This window comes from Dreissena polymorpha, chromosome 2 (genome assembly GCF_020536995.1).
Source record: "Dreissena polymorpha isolate Duluth1 chromosome 2, UMN_Dpol_1.0, whole genome shotgun sequence".
Taxonomy (NCBI): domain Eukaryota; kingdom Metazoa; phylum Mollusca; class Bivalvia; order Myida; family Dreissenidae; genus Dreissena; species Dreissena polymorpha.
The window spans coordinates 116,143,782-116,167,295 of NC_068356.1; the positions used below are offsets into that span (position 1 = coordinate 116,143,782).

The window sequence follows — 23,514 nt, forward strand, 5'->3', positions numbered from 1 at the left end:
ACACCGTCAACTTGGTCTAAATAATTAGCCATCAAACATGATACGTATCCAGTAAGGGCTAAACTGCAACAAATTAAATACAGTGTTTGCATATCAATGTTACCAAGAGCTTTAAACAGGCGTATTTTGTGACAAGTTGGTACTATTGTTATGCTAATAAAAAGCATCTAGCAGTTGCTAGCAACCCTGCAATTTTTTGTTCATTTATGCAAGTATTTTCTTCTCATATCCTGTGTAGTCTTATGCAAAACCTTTACTATGCAGAACTGGAATGGTATTCCTCTGAAGTACAAACAGCAGTTTGAATTTTGGTGCTGTGTGGCCTATTAAATATATGTTGTCTTGTTAATATCCACCCTTCTACTGGTTGTTTTCTACTATTTTCTATTTGTATGAGTCTATGCAGTAAGCATGATGATGGGTGCTGCATAAAGTTGCAAAGTTTTGCCGCCAGCAGGTACCATGCACTGTGGAATCTGTTTGGTTGCATTGTATATCATCAGACAATATTGTGCTGCAGTGTGTCTTGGAATTGCAACCCTGTAACCATTGATTACTGGGTTATACTCGTGCATAATAATGTTTTACTCCTCATGTTAAGATGAAACAATCAGTTTATTTTAGTGCAGAAATTAATGTTTAATAGTACAACTTTGCAAATTTCTTCATTTTGAAGATGGCTGACTCTGAACTGCTGATAATCTTGCGTAATTGTACCATGTGGTCTGCCTAGTTGGGATGGTCATGAACAATACTAGCATGCTCATAGCTAGCCTTAATATGTAAAATGTGTGTATGATGGTATTGTAACCATCTTTTAAAGTAGCTCATGTACTTCAAGCAAATAACTTTCTAATAGCTTGATTGTAAGCATCTTTCTCAGTCTTGGCATTGCGATAAATATACAGAATCAAATTCCTTTGTATTGTTAATGAATTGATTCAAAACCTTTAGATGTTAATTTAAGCACAATTTAATCATGCATTCACATGCTGTTATAGTTTTCTCAATAAATCTATACCCCAACAAAACACTGATTTCTATATGAACCATATTTCAATATACCCCTCTTTGAAAATTGATATGTGTTGGGGATTATAAAATAGACTATTATTCAACAAACCTTTTTAATGAAGACGTCACTGGACAGCTTCTCTGTTAAAATTTCTGTTATAATCAATGAATAATTTCAAGTTGTTGACAGACACACCAGACTTGAGAATCTGCCCACTCTTTGTTTTAAAGATCTTAATATTCCTAACCAGATTGTCAACCACATATGGTCCACTATTATTTTTCTCCATATTTTTCTTGCAGCCCTTTAACCTTTTAATACCTAAGCACCAACATATGTGATGAAATTTTCTTTTTTTGTTTCTTTGATAAAGTTTCACAAAGGATATTCCTGAGCTTTGTAAGTAATGTTTTTTCAGGCATTTTACTCAAATACTGAAAAAAAACTATTCAATTACAAAATAAACACATAATTTTACAAGTTCTGTTGTTATGGATATATTTTGTGACATAACGAGGATTGCTTATATTAAGAATAAAATATATATAGTGTCATGTAAGCAGGGCTGGCCTAGTGGTTTAAAGGCTAGACTTTTATTCAAAGAGTCATTGGTGGCAACCCATGTGTGGATCCCTTTTTTTCTTTTCTTTAATTTTATGTTTGTTTTATACTGGAACCCTTTTGTTCCGATGTTTACATTTATCAATTTAAAGCATTTCATGACGAACTCCAAAACATGCCAAAATCAGTGAACAGGACCATTTAACATGTATGTATGTAACAACCGCAAAATGATATGTTGAAAATGTATCGCAAACCACTATCAATCTTGTTGACAAGCTTGTCTTCAATGTTTTTTTCCCTGACCTATGCAAAATTGCTGCATCTAAGGCGTGCTATACCTTATCCATGCATGTCATAAACACTTAATTTTTCACAGTTGTCTTGCTTTATTTTCTCACAGACCTTATTGAGGTATATTGTTTTGCTGGATGTCGGTCTGTCAGTTGACCAGTTTGTTTCCAACAATAACTTGTGAACAGATTGACCAACTGGCTTGATACTTTCCATGTGCATTGGCCTTTGCAAGTAGATGACCCCTATTGAAATTGGGGTCATTAGGTCAAGGTCACTTTCCGATCAATAACTCTTCAATGAATTGACTGATTGGCTTGATACTTCACATGTGCATTTGCCTTGGACAGTAGATGACCCCTATTGATATTTGGGTCACTAGTTCAAAGGTCACTGTGACATAAGTGTTAAATTGGTTTCTGTTCGATATGTTATTAAAGGATTGAGTGATGGGCCTCCTACTTTGCAGATGAATTGACCTTTAACAGTAGATAATCCCTATTGGAATTTAGGCCAATGATCAAAGTCGCTCTGACATTGAATGCGAAAATCATGTCCGATTGTAACCCGTGAGCAAATTGACAGATCAGCCTGATTTTTCGCAGATACATTGGCCTTGCACAATGCCCATGAGTAACTCAGCAAGGACTCCACCATGGCGCCTGATACATTGCCAGGTGTATTGGCCTTGGTCTTTATATTACTTAAGGGTGTGTTCCAATCTTGTCATCTATCACATGTCATTTGATTACATTTTGGTCAAGCTCACGATAAAATCATTCATTAGTAACCATCGGGCGCTTTAGCACGTGGTGTATGTATGGTTTCATCTTTTTGCACGTGGAAATGGTGAAACGCAATATCTGGGAGAGATCATTTTTCCTTTTAATGCCTTTGTTTTTTTCCAATGTCCATATTTTCAGCATTTATAACATCAAACTTTACATACAAATTAATACAAATTATACCACTACAAAAACAGTATGTCATATAATTAAACAATTAACATATTTATTTACTCACAAAAACATTGCAATAATACATGCATATCAAATAACAAGCATACATATCAAGCATAGCAACAATGTACATTGTATTTACATAGAAAAGCATACACATATTTACACATGACATCCATTTTAAGATCGCCTGAAAAAGAAATCTATCTCCGTCTGTTTGACTTTCTCTCCATTCATGGCTATGTCCCCTATTTGGTTGCTGGCTTCCATCAATGTAGCGAGTAGATCGTGATGTCCTTTCTTAACTGCCCAGTCCTTCAGTTTTCTGCTCATTTCACAGACCTCGCTGATGGAAAGTGTTGGTTCAGATGTCTTTGCTTCCTTTTCTAGTGGGTTGTTGTCATCTTCGTTGTTTGATTCACATCCATCGTCTTGTAGAATTTCAGGTGCTGACTTCTTGCATTCTACCATGTCAGTTGCACATGTTGTTGTCCCGGTCAATGTTGATGAGGTTCTTCACTTCACATCCGAATAATTCACGTGCTAATTTGTGCATGATAAGAGACAACTCGTCCTCAACATCATCACATTCACTTCTTTCACTTTTTATGCCCCGCTTTGAAGAAGAGGGGGTATATTGCTTTGCTCATGTCGGTCTGTCGGTCGGTCGGTCGGTCTGTCGGTCCGTCCACCAGGTGGTTGTCAGACAATAACTCAAGAACGCTTGGGCTTAGGATCATGAAACTTCATAGGTACATTGATCATGACTCGCAGATGACCCCTATTGATTTTGAGGTCACTAGGTCAAAGGTCGAGGTCACGGTGACCAGAAATAGTAAAATGGTTTTTGAATGATAACTCAAGAACGCATACGCCTAGGATCATGAAACTTCATGGGTAGATTGATCATGACTTGCAGATGACCCCTATTGATTTTGAGGTCACTAGGTCAAAGGTCAAGGTCACGGTGACCCGAAATAGTAAAATGGTTTCCGGATGATAACTCAAGAACGCATACGCCTAGGATCATGAAACTTCATGGGTAGATTGATCATGACTTGCAGATGACCCCTATTGATTTTGAGGACACTAGGTCAAAGGTCAAGGTCACGGTGACCCGAAATAGTAAAAAGGTTTTCGGATGATAACTCAAGAACGCATACGTCTAGGATCATGAAACTTCATAGGTAGATTGATCATGACTTTCAGATGACCCCTATTGATTTTGAGGTCACAAAGTCAAAGGTCAAGGTCAGGGTGACCTGAAATAGTAAAATGATTTTCGGATGATAACTCGAGAACGCTTTTGACTAGGATCATGACACTTCATAGGTACATTGATCGTGACCCGCAGATGACCCCTATTGATTTTCAGGTCACTAGGTCAAAGGTCAAGGTCACAGTGACAAAAATCGTATTCACACAATGGCTGCCACTACAACGAACAGCCCATATGGGGGGCATGCATGTTTTACAAACAGCCCTTGTTTCACTTTCACTTGCAATGTTTTCACTTTCACTTGCACTTTTTTCACTTTCATCTGCACTTTTTTCACTAGCACTAGCACTTTTTATGCCCCCCTTCGAAGAAGAGGGGGTATATTGCTTTGCTCATGTCGGTCGGTCGGTCTGTCGGTCGGTCGGTCTGTCGGTCCGTCCACCGGGTGGTTGTCAGACGATAACGCTTGGGCCTAGGATCATGAAACTTCATAGGTATATTGATCATGACTCGCAGATGACCCCTATTGATTTTGAGGTCACTAGGTCAAAGGTCAAGGTCACGGTGACCAGAAATAGTCAAATGGTTTTTGAATGATAACTCAAGAACGCATACGCCTAGGATCATGAAACTTCATGGGTAGATTGATCATGACTTGCAGATGACCCCTTTTGATTTTGAGGTCAAAGGTCAAGGTCACGGTGACCTGAAATAGTAAAATGGTTTCAGGATGATAACTCAAGAACGCATACGCCTAGGATCATGAAACTTCATAGGTAGATTGATCATGACTTGCAGATGACCCCTATTGATTTTGAGGTCACAAGGTCAAAGGTCAAGGTCACGGTGACCCGAAATAGTAAAATGATTTTCGGATGATAACTCAAGAACGCTTTTGCCTAGGATCATGACACTTCATAGGTACATTGATCGTGACCCGCAGATGACCCCTATTGATTTTCAGGTCACTAGGTCAAAGTTCAAGGTCACAGTGACAAAAATCGTATTCACACAATGGCTGCCACTACAACGGACAGCCCATATGGGGGGCATGCATGTTTTACAAACAGCCCTTGTTTCACTTTCACTCAGGAATCCACATTTGGTGAAACACTTGCCGATCGTCTCTGTTGTTGTCTCCTTCCATGCGCTGATAACCCAGTAGATTGCTTGTAGGATGTTCACCTCTTTTAGAATGTTCGGTCCGGTGGTCGCCATTGATCTTTCCAGCTCCATCATCACATGTTGTAGTTGACGTTTCTGGTACTTCAGCTTCATTGTTTGTATGATTCCTCCGTCCATGGGTTGTATCACTGATGTTGTGTTTGGAGGTAGAAACTGTAGTTTGATGTTGGTGATTGTGATGGGAGAGTAGATGAATAATATGACGTGTCTTCTTGCATGTCGCATCCGCCGGTCAAACCACTTCAGCCAGTCTTCCATTATTCTGGTTGTCATCCACGCCTTCTTGTTGTTGTAGTATCGTATTGGCAATTTATCGGGAGTCACTGACCCAAAACATCTCAATTTTTTTAATTTCCCGATGATGATTGGGGCAGCTTCTCTCCGGGTACTGATACACACAATCCTACAGTGATCCGCTCCTTCGCCATCTTCCCACCAGCACATGTCTCTCCTTTCTTGAAGAACGTCAAACTGATAATATAAAAAATATAATTTTGTTATATAAAACATTATTTATTTATGTGTGTTATAATTAGCGTTGTTTTTGTTTTTTCTTACCTTGTACTTTGTTTGTAGAACAATCTTGTTTCATCCATGTTATAGATGTTACCCGGTTGGAATCCTTTGCATATTGTTGGTAGTCGCTTCTTCCAGTCGTCCACAACGTTAGCATCCCCTTCCGCTCGTTCATTTGTTTTAAATACAATGTTGTGGCATCTAAGGAATGAGTCGAGCCACCCATTTGATGCTTTAAATGACGCTAATCTCAATGTGTCATTATCGTCGTTATAAACAATGAATGTTTTCCATTATATTTTTCGGTTAATCTAAATGATATTGTAATTTATTTACTAACTTTCTCATTATTTACAATCCTGTACAAATGTATGCTTTTCTACAATATAACCTTTGCTTTTTTCCTGTAATTTCTCCATGTATATCCATCCAGGCGCCTTTGTTTTTTTTTTATCAACATTCCAATGGTCGGCATTGAAATAAACTATTCCTGTTTTTTGTTTTCAAAAGGCACTACAGTTGTAATGAAATTACTACTTAATGTAAAATGTCCACAGCTTAAGAGTAAGTTAAAAATCAATCTGTTTTGGAAATAAAAGGAACTTCTTTCCCACATCCAGTCAAAATTGTTGAAGTCAGTGGTGCTGCTCTCTTAACATCTTTGATGTGGATCTTTTAGTCTCATTCGACACAGAGGGTAGTGGTGGGAACAGGTCGGGGGCCTCTTTCACCGCAAGAAGGGTCTGTAATGTTGTAGTTGAACTACAGTGGAAACCCTCTAAACCTGATCCTTCTATACCGGAATCCTCTCTGAACCGAACAAATTGTCCGATCCCAGTTTTTCCCCTATATAACCATGCGTAAAATATCTCCCCAAGACCTCAATCCTGTCAATTTCGAATACCGGTCATTCTTTGGATTAAAATTGGGTCCTTCCATACGTAATTGTACCTCTCTTACCCGGTCAGGTCCGGTTTATTGCACCCTAGACCTAGAGTAAAAAATTTGTGAATAGCGGATAAAAGACATGTGAAATTAATGTAGGTGGTTGAAAATTGTGCAAACTGTAAAAATTGAAAAACAATTTAAAGAGACATGACCTAATTTATTGTTGTGTATATCTGTTTGAACACACAGGCTGGTACAAAATATTAAGAACAAACTTCCATATGCGTGTAAAAATATTTATTAAATAAATATAATCGTATTTATACATATCATAAATATATACAGCGCGAGTTATTTTGCTGATGATGGGTAATATTATATACGGATCATGTGTAATCTGTTAAATGTGTACATAATATACAACATTTCCTGTTTGTGTTCATCATTTGTGAAAAACAAAAATTTGTATAAAAAAATCTCATTTGCCATTAGTGTTTTCTTCATCACTCACTATACATGTTTAATTTATATTTATTATATATAAATGAAACAAATACACACTGAGACACGCCTAGTTTCCTGTATTTTTAAACAAAAAATCTACGAAAAATCAGTAAGTCAAAATCTATTAGAATGCTACTACAATGTTTCAGTTGTCTATTTTCATTGTTTCATACTCCAAGTTTATAGTTATTAAACGAAGTCCATCTCCCAGTGTCCTGCCTGTAATATGGCACGCGTCTCAGCTGCGAACTCGTTGTACATCGTGTATGATGTTGGAAGGTCCAGTGTCTGAGAGCATGTATGTGCTACGATCCTTCGAGCCAGGCCAGTGCGGAACAAAGTTGACGTTTATTGTCGCGAAACTTAAATTGTCACTTCCGCTCACAAACCTACAAAAAAGGCGCAGATGATCACTATTAATTTCTCTTATGAAACGTCTCAGGTATCAAAGCACTTGTTCTTCATCGCCATTGGTGGCTTCCATCTGAATCATCTCAGAAACTGCCCGACTGGATGGTCGTAATCTTGGAAGTCTGGACATGTCATCTGTGGGTTGCCTATTAAAGTCTTTTATCAACTTCCTTTACTTGCTCCCCAATGTAATATGGTTGCTCTTTTGATGTTTTTGAAGTCTACAAAGTCAGGAGCTTTTTTGTTGTTCCCAAAAGGACACCATGCATGTAATCGAGAACAACGCCATCTACTGCATTAAAATGGTTAACATCAAATAACACTGAAACATAATTATTCCTTTTTGAGGCGCTCCACTCAATAAAGCCTCTTCTGTATTTTTAGCTTGGCTGTTTTCGGAGAAAACCCAGAGGTATTGTCATAGCCAGCTGGTCGTCCGGCGTTGTGCTAAAACCTTTACATGGGCTCTTAAATCTAAGCGATTCCACCTACAACTTTGAAACTTCCCATGTACATGCACCTTGATGAGTTCTACATGCCACACCCATTTTTGTGCTACTAGATCAAAGGTTAAGGTGATTGTGACCTCTAAAAAAAATAAAAAATTGACGAGCTTTAATTCATCGGCACCCGTTATGCGGTGCTCTTGTTTAATATTGAATTACATGTTCGTAAGGGACATTGGTCTGACACAGGAAAGGCCTTTGTGTGACCTTTTCCCTTTTTTCTACAATGCCCTCTTTTTCATAATTTGCACAGGAAAATGTTCAATTGTGAGGGATGATTTCCATAACTTGAGATTTGGCCTGAAGGTCCATTGTGATACACGTCAGGGTGACTTCAACTCTTTTTCCATCTAGCATGATGCCATTGTGGTGAAGAAAGTTTAGTTAAGCAGTGAGAGATTTCAGGAAAGTCCTAAAAACAGGCTTTCTTCTTCCCTTCCAGATCCCCCAGACAATGACATTTTGCAGTAGAAACCTTTCTGAAGGTTTTAACTTATTAATCACCAGGAAAACTGGCCAGAGGCTGACGGTTGAAGAATGATAAAGAGGCAACTCCATCAGTGTTCATACTTAGAGTGATTCGTCCATTATTTACAAATTTACGCGGGGTATACCATAATACGTCCCGTCATAGACGGGCGTATAAAAACGGAGTTATAAGTCCAGAATTATCTCCCCTTGAATTTGAGAAAAAAATGAAAATTAAGTTTTTTTATGTGATAAAGTCCATAATTTTCATCCAATTGTTGGCAAACTTGCACAGTGTCTTTGTATCAATGAGGACTCGAACCCTTTTTTAGCGAGGCTGTTTTCAGAGAAAACCCGAGGTACTGTCATAGCCTGCTCGTCGTCCGCCGGTGTCGTGCTAAAACCTTTACATTGGCTCTAAAATCAAAGTGCTTCCACCTACAACTTTGAAACTTCATATGTAGATGCACATTGATGAGTTCTACACCCCACACCCATTTTGGGTCACTAGGTCAAATGTCAAGGTCACTGTGACTTCTAAAAAAAAACAAAAACAAGAGATGTGTTTGTCAGAAACACAATGCCCCCTATTGCGCCACTTTGAAGCCATATATATAACCATTTGACCTTGAAGGATGACCTTGACCTTTCACCACTCAAAATGTGCAGCTCCATGAGATACACATGCATGCCAAGTATCAAGTTGCTATCTTCAATATTGCAAATGTTACCGCAAAACTTTAACCAAGGTTAAAGTTTTAGGTTAAAGTTTTGATGACAGACAGGCAGACACTGCCAAAAACAATATACCCCCGATCATTCGATCCGGGGGCATAAAAATTCTGACAAGCTTTCGCAGCCGAGCGTGGCATCCGTTATTCGGTGCTCTTGTTAAAAAGAGCAATATCGAAGCAATAAGTCCAGAATGACTTCCCAGTTGAATATGAGAAAATTTTGAAATCCCGCTTGTTTACGCAATTAATTCTATAGTTTTCATCCAATTATTTCCAAATGTGCACAGTATCTTTATATCAATGAGGACTTGAACCCTATTGAATATGAGCAGTATCGGAGAAATAAGTACACAATAATCTCCCCTTGAATATGAGAAAATTCTCCTTGTTTGCGCGATTAAGTACACAGTTTCTATCTTATACTTTCCAAACTTGCATAGTGTTTATAGTTTATACCACAATTTACGTATACAATTCAAGAAATATGTTTTATGCTCGCATTTCATTTGCTTGCATTACAATTTTTCGCATAATCATCAGGTAATCAGAGTTTAACGGGCTTAAATAATATGGTGCTATACATACATAAAGTATGCATACACAACAGCTGTTGGCTCACAAAACAGGTGGCATAATTTCAAAAACCGTCTCTTCTTCCCAAAGATCCAATGTTCTTAACAGTGGGTATGCTAAAGTTGTAATGTCATCACTTTTCAAGTAATGATGCATGTATTTCACCTGTTGGTGTCCATAAATCACTGCCATTGTAAAAATGTAACACTCATGATACATTTAATAGATAAATATATAAACACAAACAATTGAAGAACACAAAACATATAGACAAAACTTGTATTCCAAAGATCACATATAAAACTTACAGCAATGAAGCCATTACAAGTAATAACTCTTAAATAAAAGCGAAACTTGTTAGGCGTATAAATATACCATTGGTTTTGATTTAAAAGGCTAATTGTAACTGTCCTGTTGTAAAAATGTCTATACTTGTTTAAAAAAAACTTATGTCATGTTGACGTGGTGCATATGAAAATACACACACATCCTTTGACCAGTTAATGTTTCAAACATAAATATATTGACAGAAACAACAACATAAATCTTACTGAAGTTCACGCACATACATTATACAATTACAATTAATTTGAAATTTACCAGTACAGAAAGTAAATTGATGCTATATCAACAGCTGTGGTTAAGTTTAAAGGTTTTGCATGTGTCCATCCCTCCTTATCTCCATCTGTTCAATTTCATAACCCCTCAATCAGTCATTATATCCATCAGATATTGCTGTTTAATTGAATTATTCTTGGTTTCTACAGGTGTGCATTGTGAGCCTTGCAGTTGGCTACATGTAACTGATTGTGGTCTATTTTCGTAAATGTCAGACTTAGATACTGAGACTTTTTTGTGATGTTGTCCTTGCACTTTATCAGCCCATGCAAAAGACACAAAAATCCTACAGGACATGAGGTTCAATAACATTCAAATTTTCCAGACCTCATCAGATTTTACCGGACCTTTGAACTTTGCAATGTTAAATTTTCTAAATACAATCAAATAACAACTAATTAAAACCTATTTTATTAAAACACATGGTCAAACTTTCAATTATTAGAGAAGAAAGATGTGTGATGTTTTTTTAGACATTAAAAGTAATTTTTATAGCAGCTTGTATTGCTGGCTTTCACGTCAAATCTAATGATACCAAACAAGAAAGTGTCTTGTGGTTCCCTGCTTTTGATTTATGACCATCACAATGATTGGAAACAATTATATTCAGTTCAACATATAAAAAACTTGTTGTGTGGCCTACATCACAAAACAAGGTGCAATATTTGACTGGTTCTAAGAATCACACTTGGTGTTTGTTATGTCACCAGCATTCGACTCGTTAAAATCCGTTTTATTTTCTTTTGAAGAGTCTGAAGAGAGACTCAATGACTAATTTTTTTTATAAACTAAACGGGTCGTTACATGTATAAGATTTTTTAACAGAGCTGTTGTTTTTGGGATTATAGTGAAAGTCAGGTACTAAGTCTTCTAAATGTATTGAGAGATTTATGGATATAAATGGGTTATTTATGGAAACCGAGTTAATCTCTGGGTTATAAAGTGGTCTGTAATTTAAGAGTCTGCAGTTAAAATCTGGAAACAGAAAACAAGTTGCAAGGAAAAATAATACTTACATTGCCTGATGAGAGGCCACTACGCTCGCTGCGGCACGCCTCATTCTGGTGACCTTTCTACCAGCACTCGCTTGTCTGAATGATGACATTATCGACATGCAGATTATACATATTGTGCATTTTAACAAATTGGCTTTTGTATTTATTTTACAGTCAATCTGTGAAACTAGGATTGTTATGAAGTGAAGTCATTTGGCATTTGTGAAGTTCCTAAGTGAAACAGTCATTTCACAAAAATCCTGAATCTATCAAAATAAAGTAAATATTAAATGGTCAGTTGAAGAATGATACAGAGGCACTCCATCAGTGTTCATAGTTTACTTGAAAAATGTGTGTTACCATTTTCTCTTACGCTTTTATTTGCCTGTTGATCCGCAGGATCCACAGGAAAAAGAAAACGGTAATGACGATAAGACAGGTGCATAACCCGGCGGATTATTGTAATTCTCCGAGGTCGACGCTGTCGACATCTTCCCTCAACACACAGTTGTGAGCTTCTACCAGCACTTTAAAAGTGTTCTCCGTAAATTGCTCTAGTTCATGGAGACGCAACTCTGTCATGTTCTCGAAGGCATGCAAATTCCGCTGGATGGATGCCATGCCTTTCAAAGTCCGGTTGAGGCACATCTCCAGGTTTGCCATTTTCCAGCCGGTCAGCCACATATAGGACTCAATGCTTCTGGTGAGCAATCAAGTCACTTTGCCATGTTATGCTGTCCAACCTTGACCGCAGTTGCTCCGCGACGACCTCCACAAGGCCCATGCTGGAGTCGAACGTGACCCGTATAATATACTCCATGTCGTCCAGCAGCAGAGCTTTGCCTTTTTCCGGCCACTCAGCCACATATATGACTCAAATTGCTTCTCCGGAGCAATCAACTCGTTTTGCAGACCGCGACCGTATGAGATCATTCTGTTGACCTTGTCAGCAACCTTCTGTATGTCCTCCTGGGTGGCCGTTCTGAAAGAGCGATTTACTGAGGTCCCCAATGAAGCTGAGAGGGGCGTTCTGTATTTGCTGGCAAGATCTAGGGTGGGGATGGTGTCAATAGCTTGCCGTCTTATGCTGTCCAACCTCGACAGCAGTTGCTTCGCGACGACCTTTACAATGTATGGCTAGCAGTGGGCGTCACGGTGCCGACATGGTCAAATACCACGCTGATATTGCCGTGGTAAACGGACTTGTCATATTTGAACTCGCCGCCTTATCTTGTGTCTTGATTCCTTTCTGTTGAAATCAATGCCACAAAGGCACAGAAGAAGATCATGAACATATTCATTTTCTAACTTTGCACACACAACACACTGTGAAATAGTTGTTCGGACAATGTTTGTCTTTCTACTGATGAGTGACTGTTGAGTCCACAGGAACCACAATAAAAGAAAACCGTAACAATGATTAGACTGGTGCATATTCCTGCGGATGACTGTAATTCCCGGAGGTCTACACTGTCGACAACTCCCTCAACACACGGTCCTTCTCGGTCTTCGCCGGAGTTGATGTGCACGTTCTTGCAGTTTGTATAGCTCCAATTCGACACTAGACTCTGATTTAAGATATTCCTGGGTTATATTGTCAAAATTGAATTCTGCCAATGTGATAATGTCCTGCTGGTACTCTCTACTGGGGAAGTGATGAGTATACTTTACTTCGTTGATCCTATTTTTCAATTAATGAAGGTTGTTAGATGTATTCTGGTGGTGTTGGTGGTCCCTTTGTCGCTCTGGCACGTCCTTCTACTCAGCACGATGATGTTGCTGGCGAACAACATTGAAATCACACAGGTGCATGGCAGCATGACCATGAAAAATGCGCATCCGGGTTCAGTTGTCGTTGCCTGGCCGTGGCAGGTCTTTTGGAATTCAGCGACGTCCACGAAAAGGACTTTTCTGTTGGACATAGGACGGGCAGTGGGTTGTTGACTGTGGGATGCAATCGCCGTCCGGCAGTTGGTGTCAACACTTAGCTCGTTGTCTATCCACACAGCAGCGACACGGGCTGTTGAAGTGTGCACCGGCTGCGCGTCAAGAACCAGATCCCAGTCACGGTGTTGCTTTCCGGTGCACTGGGTTAGATCGTCTACTTCAATGGCCTGAAACACCACCTTTTGTCCATCTGGCGGTTGATGCGTCGGCCATGAAGAAGGCGGAAACGTCCTTTATCACAATGGTGTCATTTTCAATGGGCACGCCGAAGACATTCACCTTGTAGAGGTCCATGTTTGTCCTCATGCCCACAGGTACCTCAAGTGTCAATCAGATATCGTGGCCGTCGACAATGTAAGCCAGGAATGTGGCGGCACCATAGTAGAAAAACGGGTAGCGTTGCATGATATGTAGATGAGACCCGGCTTTTTTCAATGTATCTGCGAATTGCTCAATGGCACGGGAGATGTCCACGGGTTTGATAGCACGTATGGCAGAATACTCACTGCAACTCTGCTAAGGCCCGCCTATAGATCCGACAGACACATGTTTATGTCGTGGGCTTCTACCAACAGTTTAAAAGTGTTCTCTGTAAACTGCTCTAGTTCATCGAGATGCATCTCTGTCATGTTCTCAAAGGCATGCAAATTCCGCTGGAAGGACGCCATGCCTTCCACAGTCTGGTTGAGGTACATCTCCATGTTTGCCATTTTCCGGCTGCTCAGCGACATATACGACTCTAAATGCTTCTCATGAGCAATCAAGTCGCTTTGCCATCATACTGTCCAACCTTGACAGCAGTTGCTCCGCAATGACCTTCACAATGTCCGTGCTGGAGTCCAACGTGGCCTGTATAATAGACCCCATGTAGTCCAGCAATAAGAGAGACCACAAAGCTGTAGTACCACCAGCTAGCAGATGGGCGTCAAGATGCCGACATGGTTGAATACCACTCTGATATTGCCGTTGACTCGCCGTCTAATCTCGTGTCCCGAATCCTTTCTGTTGACCCTTATAATAGACCCCATCTCGTCCAGCGGCAGAGAGACCACAAAGTTGTGGTACCACCAGCTAGCAGTGGGCGTCACAATGCCAACATGGTCGAATACCACGCTGATATTGTCGCGGTAAACATACTTGTCGTATTTGGACTCGCCGTCTAATCTCGTGTCTTAAATCCTTTCTGTTGAAATCAGTGTCACAAAGGCACAGAAGAAGATCATGAACATATTCATTTTCTGACTTTGCACGCACAACACACTGTGAAGTAGTTGTTCGGACAATGTTTGTCTTTCGACTAACTAGTGACTGTTGGGTCCGCAGAATCCACAGAAAAAAGACAACCATAACAATGATAAGACCGGTGCATAACACCACGGATGACTGTAATTCTCGGAGGTCGACTCTGTCAACATCTTCCCTCAACACACGGTCCTTCTTGGTCTTCGCCCGGAGTTGATGTGCACGTTCTTGCAGGTTTGATAACTCCAACTCGACACTCGACTCCGATTTAAGATATTCCTGGGTTATATTGTCAAAATTGAATTCTGCCGATGTTATCATGTCCTGTTGGTACTCGCTGCTGGGGAAGTGATGAGTATACTTTACTTAGTAAATCTTATTTTTCAATAAATGAAGGATTGTTAGATGTAACTTGGTGGTGTCAGTGGTCCGTTTGTTGCTGTGGCACATCCTTCTACTCCGCACGATGATGTTGCTGGCAAATGACGTTGATATCATGCAGTTGCATGGCAGTGTTACCATGCAAAACGCGCATCCATGTTTGGTTGTTGTCACGTGGCTGTTGCAGGTCTTTTGAAATTGGTCAATGTCAACGAAAAGAACCCTACCGTTGGACATAGGCCGCAGGGTTGGTCATCGACTTCCTGGCATGATCCCCGTCCGGCAGTTGCTGTCAACACTTTGATGGTTGTCTATCCAGAGGCCTGCGACATAGGTTGTCGACTTGTGCACTGTTTAGGCTGCACATTAAGAACCAGATGGCAGATGCGCTGTTGCTTTTCGGTACACTGTGGTTGACATTATCTGCTTCAATGGCCTGAAACACCGCATCTTCTGTCCGGCTGGCGGTTGATGGGTGGGCCATGAAGTAGGCGGGAAGGTCCTTTATCATGTCTGTCATCATGCCCACTTGGACCTTAAGTGTCACCCAGATATTGCGGCTGTAGACAATGTTGGCCAGGATTGTGGCAGCATGAAAGTAGAAGGCCAGGTCGTGTTGCATGATGCGTAGAGGAGACCCGGCTTTCTTCAATGTCTCTGTTAATTGCTCAATGGCACCGGAGATGTGCGCGTGTTTAATCAGCAAGTATGGCAGAATACCTGCTGCAATGCTGTTAAGGCCCTGCTTGAGTTCTGATAGATATACGTTCATGTTTTGTACATCTCCATGTTTGCCATTTTCCGGCTGCTCAGCGACATATACGACTTGAATTGCTTCTCGTGAGCAATCAAGTAGCTCTCCTGACTGCAACTGTATGCAATCATTCGGTTGACCTTGTCTGTAACCCTTTGTTTGTCCTCCTGGGTTGCTGTTCCAAAGAGCAACTTACTTAGGTGGATAAAGCCGAGAGGGGCGTTGCATATTTGCCGGCCACGCTTGCTGGTAATATCTAGGGCGGGGATGGTGTTGATAGCTCGCTGTCTTATGTTGTCCAATCTCGACCGCAGTTGGTCTGCGATGACCTTCAGAACGTCCGTATTGGAGTGGAACATGGCCCTTATGGGAGACCCCATGTCGTCCAGCAGCAGAGAGCCCACGAAGCTATGGTACTACTATCTAGCAGTGGGCATTACGATTGGGACTAAGCCCTGTTTTCCCAGAGTAAGGCTCGTATGTTTCAATTGTGTGTAATTATAACAATGTGTAGATAATTGTGTGTAATTATAACAATGTGTAGATAATTGTCTGTAATTATAACAATGTGTAGATAATTGTATGTAATTATAACAATGTGTAGATAATTGTGTGTAATTATAACAATGTGTAGATAATTGTGTGTAATTCTAACAATGTGTAGATAATTGTGTGTAATTCTAACAATGTGTAGATAATTGTATGTAATTATAACAATGTGTAGATAATTAGGACTGTGGAGATACTGATGTAAATATATGAAAAGAACAAAAACCGCTATGCACTATATATTGATTAATACATTAAATATATCAATAATATCGTTTAATTGACATTGTTCTTCACTGTGATCTTAGTCAGGGATCACCATAGTATTAATCCTGAAATGAGAGAAAATATTAAATAGGACATGGTTTTAATTTATCCGACATTACTAGTAATTATGATTAAAGTATTGGGAATGAACCATTTAATATCTTTCAATTCTTTTAAATACAAGGATAAAGAGGAAAATTAATACTTATCAGCAATAGTATATGATAGCCAAATACATGTTTTGAGAACAATGAAATTGAAAAACAACCATAATGTTATTTTTTATTAGTTAACAAATGGAACTGTTAGTTAAACATTTGTTGATGATAGTGAGAAAGCATGAAAATGCAATATATCATAAATAACAAGACTATATTGTCAAGCAATATGGTCCCCTACCGGTGAAACTCCACCATTGTCAGATTTTTTTTATTTGTTGCCATAGCAACCACAATTTTTGACGTAGGAACAAAATGAAATGAAGTGCATAATCTCCATATTGCCATCTATCCATGTTTCAAGTTTAATGAAAAATATGAAGATCTTTTAAAGTTATCGCAGGATCCAGAAAAGTTTGACAGACTCACTGACTGACATACTGACGGACACACAGAGCGCAAACCATAAGTCCCTTCCGGTTTCACCGGTAGGTGACAATAATGAATAAAACATAGAAATGTAGGTGTGAACAATTTTTATGCATTTCAAAGAATAATTGCTTCAATAAGAATGCAATAATGATGTTATTGCAAACAGTTGTTTATAAAAATCAGGCCTTTATTAAATAAAGCATCAAAATTTAGTCAACACCATGTCGTCTTATAACTTGCATGATGGCTTACATATGATTGCAATCTGCTACACCTTCCATTGACAATCTATGTAAAGTATAACCTCAAATATAACCTCAAGCAAAGACATTTTAAGCACTATTTTGTTTTTACAATGAATCTTGCTTCCTTTAGCAATCATTAATATATTTGCTATGTTGAAGCACATGGCAATATTATAAATATTTCAAAATATAATTCACATGCAATGATTTTTAGCTCGGCTGTTTTGGAGAAAACCTGAGGTATTTTCATAGCCAGCGTGGACACGTCGTGTCCGTGTCCGTCATCATGTCTGTGTCCATCAACATGTCGGCGCCGTCGGTGCTAAAACCTTGACATTTTGTTAAGGTTTTTAACATTGGCTCTAAAATCAAAGTGCTACTACCTACAACTTTGAAACTTTATATGTAGCTGCACATTGATGAGTTCTACACGCCACACCCATTTTTGGGTCTCTAGGTCAAAGGGTAAGGTCACTGTGACCTATAATAAAAGAAAAGAAAAAAATCTGACAAGCTTTCGCAGCCAAGCGTGGCACCCGTTATGCGGTGCTCTTGTTTTATTTTAAATCATTTAACATTCAATTTATTTTAATGTGTACGCTGTATACAATTCACATCGAACCAATTGACTACTTTTGTAATCACCAGCTTTATAGTATTCATTTGAATTAAAGGCATATATTGCATTGTCATTATCATATTTCACATTGCACCACTGGTTAAAGCCTGGGACAAAAGAAATTACAATTCCCTTATATTTTACCCCATTTGGAAACAAATTTTCAATTTGTTTACCAACCAACAAAGGAATATTGGTACTTTATTTCTCAAGAGTTGGGTGTGCAAGAGTTTCTTGGATGAGAAACTAAACATTTTGTTTCAATTCTTCAACGCTTAATTTCACAAATCTTCCAATATCATTTTTAACTGTTAAATTGTATATTTTCTTATTGACATTTTGACAGGTACTTTCTTACGAAATCTAAATGATGAAAGTATGAACAACAAAAATGAACAACAAAACAAGTTTACGAGTTTAGTAATTAAAAAGCAGTACATTTAGTGCTTTACAGAACGAACAGTATTATAATTAATATATATTCTATTTGTAACCCAGCTGAAAAATCCCCACCACCATGGGGTTCGAACCCGGGATCACGGTTCCAAATCAGACAGACTACCACGTCGCTATAAAAGCTAGCTCACATAGCAAGGCAGTATAAGTGTCCCTTATACGTCACCCTACTACAAACTCTCCCTCGGTATTAGAGATTCTTCCAGGAATTTCCTTCTGCACTGGCATAGGTAACTTCAGTTGGCTCTGCCCCGGGGTAGTGGACTTCAATCCCTTCTGCACTGGAGTTGCGAACTTCAGTCGGCCCTGCGTCGGGGAAGGGGACTTCAGTTGGCTCTGTACAGGGGTAGGGGACTTCAGTTGGCTTACCACCGGGGTATGGCTTTTCTGTTGGCTCTGCACTGGGGTAGTGGGCTTTAGTTGGCTCTGCCTCGAGGTAGTGGACTTCAGTTTCTTCTGAACTGGGGTAGGGGACTTCAGATGTTTTTGTACTGGGGTATGAGATGTTAGTTTGCTCTGCACAGCTGTAGGTAACTTAATTGGCTCCCCCCCCCCCGGGGTAGTGGACTTCAGTTGTATCTTGACTGGAGTAGGGGACTTAAGTGGGCACTGCACCGGGGTAGGGGACTTCAATTGGCTCTGTACAGGGATAGGGGACTTCAGTTGACTTTCCACCGGGGTATGGCTCTTCTGTTGGCTCTGCATTGGGGTAGTGGGCTTTAGTTGGCTCTGCCTCGAGGTAGTTGACTTCACTTTCGTATGAACTGGGGTAGGGGACTTCAGATGTCTTTGCACTGGGGTATGAGATGTAAGTTTGCTCTGCACAGCTGTAGGCAACTTCAGTTGGCTCTGCCCCGGGGTAGTGGACTTCAGTTGTATCTGGACTGGAGTAGGGGACTTCAGTGGGCCCTTCATAACTTAAACTTTACGTCTCTTGTCAACCGCCATTGGAACATCCTCCACACAATATCTGCGTTCCACACAACTCCTGTTGTCTCCTCATGCATTCAACATTCTTCACATCCGCCTTTGCCAATTGACAGAGACCTTTTACGTGGTTTCTCCTGCTTTCTCTTGATCTTCTTTCCTTTGACATCATTTATCTTGACATTTACTTGTCTTCTCAACCTTTTATTTACCCTCAGAAGGTTTCTCACCTTTGCACGCTGTCTATAAAGTTCCAACTTTAAATGCGCCACTGTTGCACTCAGGTTTATCTCCATTGTTGTTTCTTCTTAAACGAAAACTTGAAGGTAACACGCAGCCAAGTAGCAAAGCAATTGTTTTCTGATATATAATAGGACTAGTGTCAGGTTGATGTTGGCAAGCTGTACAATGTTTGTTTTTTATAATCTGTCCTTCCCTAAAAGAGTAATTACATTATAAAGTGTCCAGGTAAAAATTATAGCAGAAATACAATAAAACTATCTCTGATAATAATAATTATAATAATAACAATAAAAATTATAATAATAATGCTCAATTTACATATACAAATAAAGAAATATGTTTTGTGCTCACTTTTCATTTGCTTGCCATATGATTTTTGCATAATCATTAGGTAATCAAGGTAATCATTAGGTAATCAAAGTTTAACAGGCTTGAAAAATATCTGGTTATAATACATACATAAAGTATGCATACACAATAACAGCAAATATTGTTGGCTCACCAAACAGGGGGCACAATTTCAAAAACCGTCTCTTCTTTCCAAAGATCCAATGTTCTGAATCTGGGGAATGCTGAAGTTGTAATGTCATCACTTTTGCACCTACTTCACCTGTCTGTGTCCAAAAATCACTGCCATTGTAAAAATTGAACACTCACGACACTGTTAATAAATAAATATATAAATACAAACAATTCTTGTCACCAGTTTGGTATTCCAGACACAAACTCTTCAATCTCTGTTGGAGCTCTCCATACACTTGTTTCTTCTTTCTGGGTTGGAAGTTGCCTATTTCATTTTGGGCATTTACTGTCGCAGCAACACGCTCTTCCAGTTTAATGTGCTTTATTAAAGTCCAGATGTGTGGATGGTGGTGTCTAACTAAATGTGTGAACCAGTTGTTCAACCCTTCACACTGGTTGTTTCTTCTGTGTGTTGTTAACAGTGGCATCAAACATGTTCTAATCACACGGCAGGAGTCTTGGAGGAGTCTGAAGCAGAATATTGTTCCCATTTCTCACTACGGTTCTGTATCAGCCATTCACGTAGGTGGAGTCAAAGTAATCTAGAATGTCCTCTTCCTCTGACATGCACACAGATCACAAGTACACAAGCTCTGCCGGAACGTTTGCAACCGGTAAAAATGCTAACCCATCAAGCATTCCACAGAAGTGCCTGAACTCATCGTAGGTCTGGTAGACATCAACCATGCCCAGCTCCTGTATCCTGTATCTTAGGCCATGTAGCTTGAGTCTAGTGGTAAAAACATCCTTGTACACCAAGATGGTCACAAAAAACTACGCGAAGGGATTGACAAAGACCAATTTCATAATCCGCCAGAACTCTTACAGTGTCCAGCTTGTAGCCCAAAGCTGTACAGGTGTCTACTTTTGCTTGGAACGTTTTATATGTTGTATGTCGCTTGTCTGGAAGCAAGGCAAACACAGCAGGTACAGTAACAGTGCCTACAAGAACTTGGATCACACACAACTGCTGGCCCCATAGCAAAATTACCATCTATCAACCATTGGTTTGATTCAAGCTAGTTTTTAGCTCACCTGATTGCTCAGGTGAGCTTTTATGACCGATTTTTGTCCGTCGTATGTCCGTCCATCCGTTAACATTTGCTCGTAAACACTCTAGAGGCCTCATTTCTTGTCCCATCTTCATAAAACTTGGTCAGAAGCTTTGTCACAATGAAATCTCGGCCGAGTTTGAAACTGGATTGTGCCGGGTCAAAAACTAGGTCACTAGGTCAAAAAAAAAGAAAAACCTTGTAAACACTGTAGAAGTCACATTTCATGTCCAATCTTCATGTAACTTTGTCAAAATGTTTGTCTTAATAATATCTTGGTTGAGTTCAAAAGTGGTTCTGATCCTTTGAAAAACATGGCCGCCAGTGGGCGGGGCAGTTTTCCTTATTTGGCTATAGAGAAACCTTGTAAACACTCTAGAAGTCACAATTTTTGCCCAATCATCATGAAAGTTGGTCAAAACATTGGTTCAATTGATGTCTCGGACGAGTTCGAAAATGGTCGAGATCGGTGAAAAACCATGGCCGCCAGTGGGCGGGGCATTTTTCTCTATATGTATATAGTGGCAGTTTTCCCTATTTGGCTATAGAGAAACCTTGTAAACACTCTAGAAGTCACAATTTTTACCCTATCATCATGAAAGTTGGTCAAAAGATTGGTTTTATTGATATCTCTGACGAGTTTGAAAATGGTCGGGATCGGTGAAAAAACATGGCCCCCAGTGGGCGGGGCATTTTTCTCTATATAAATACATTGTTGTATAGTGAAAGCATGTGAACACAGTAGAAGTCACATTTTTGGCCCAAATTTTCATGAAATTTGCTCAGAACATTTGTTTTCTTGATACGAGAGTTGAGTTCAAAAATGGTTCCGGTCAGTTGAATAACATGGCTGCTGGGAGGGGGGCAGTTTTCTCATTATGCCCCCCCCCATTCGAAGAAGAGGGGGTATATTGTTTGCTCTTGTCGGTCGTCTGTCCACCAGATGGTTTCCGGATGATAACTCAAGAGTGCTTATGCCAAGGATTATGAAACTTCATAGGTACATTGATCATGACTCGCAGATGACCCCTATTGATTTTCAGGTCACTAGGTCAAAGGTCAAGGTCACGATGACCCGAAATAGTAAAATGGTTTCCGGATGATAACTCAAGAACACTTATGCCTAGGATCATGAAACTTCATAGATACATTGATCATGACTTGCAGATGAACCCTATTGATTTTCAGGTCACTAGGTCAAAGGTCAAGGTCACGGTGACCCAAAGCAGTTAAATGGTTTCCGGATGATAACTCAAGAACGCTTATGCCTAGGATCATGAAACTTCATAGATACATGGATCATGACTCGCAGATAACCCCTATTGATTTTCAGGTAACTAGGTCAAAGGTCAAGGTCACGATGACCCAAAATAGTAAAATGGTTTCCGGATGATAACTCAAGAACACTTAGCCCTAGGATCATGAAACTTCAAAGGTACATTGATCATGACTGGTAGATGACCTCTATTGATTTTCAGGTCACTAGGTCAAAGGTCAAGGTCACAGTGACTCGAAATAGTAAAATGGTTTCCAGATGATAACTCAAGAACGCTTATGCCTAGGATCATGAAACTTCATAGGTTCATTGATCATGACTCGCAGATGACCCCTATTGATTTTCAGCTCACTAGGTCAAAGGTCAAGGTCACGATGACCCGAAATAGTTAAATGATTACGGATGATAACTCAAGAACGCTTATGCCTAGGATCATGAAACTTCATAGATACATTGATCAAGACTCTCAGATAACCCCTATTGATTTTCAGGTCACTATGTCAAAGGTCAAGGTCACGATGACCCAAAATAGTAAAATGGTTTCCGGATGATAACTCAAGAATGCTTAGGCCTAGGATCATGTTACAGTAACAGAGCTGAACTTATTAAAATATCACTTTTTATAAAAGAATCACTTACCATGCGGTCTGAAAATTTAAATGCTCGTGATGTATCGAATACAAATTAATGTTTGCTGATTTATTTATGTAAGGATACAAATGGAACAATTATTGGGGTTTATTAATTGCAGCAAATGTTATTGGCATTTATTTCAAAATTGTTAGCTGTGTTGAAATAAACTTAGAGCAAATAATTGTATTTATTGTATTTATTTAAAAAATTGTTAATCTCATATGCATACATATGTTTTGAAAATTCAAAAACATATTCGATTTTTGCTCATCTCCACTATAGAAATGGTATGATCATTTATGTTAACTTAACACCTTTTTCACAACGGTTGATTTTTATGTCCCCCACTATAGTAGTGGGGGACA

The 23,514-nt window shown here is 39.4% G+C and overlaps 1 long non-coding RNA gene across 1 annotated transcript; it reads left to right on the top strand.

Moving 5' to 3' along the window:
• Positions 1 to 3,436: 3,436 nt before the first annotated feature.
• LOC127868625 (uncharacterized) lies at positions 3,437 to 22,889 on the top strand. The gene is made up of 3 exons (XR_008044206.1): positions 3,437 to 3,777; positions 4,744 to 5,012; positions 22,864 to 22,889. It is a non-coding gene; the product is annotated as an uncharacterized LOC127868625 (long non-coding RNA).
• The last annotated feature ends 625 nt before the right edge of the window (positions 22,890 to 23,514 follow it).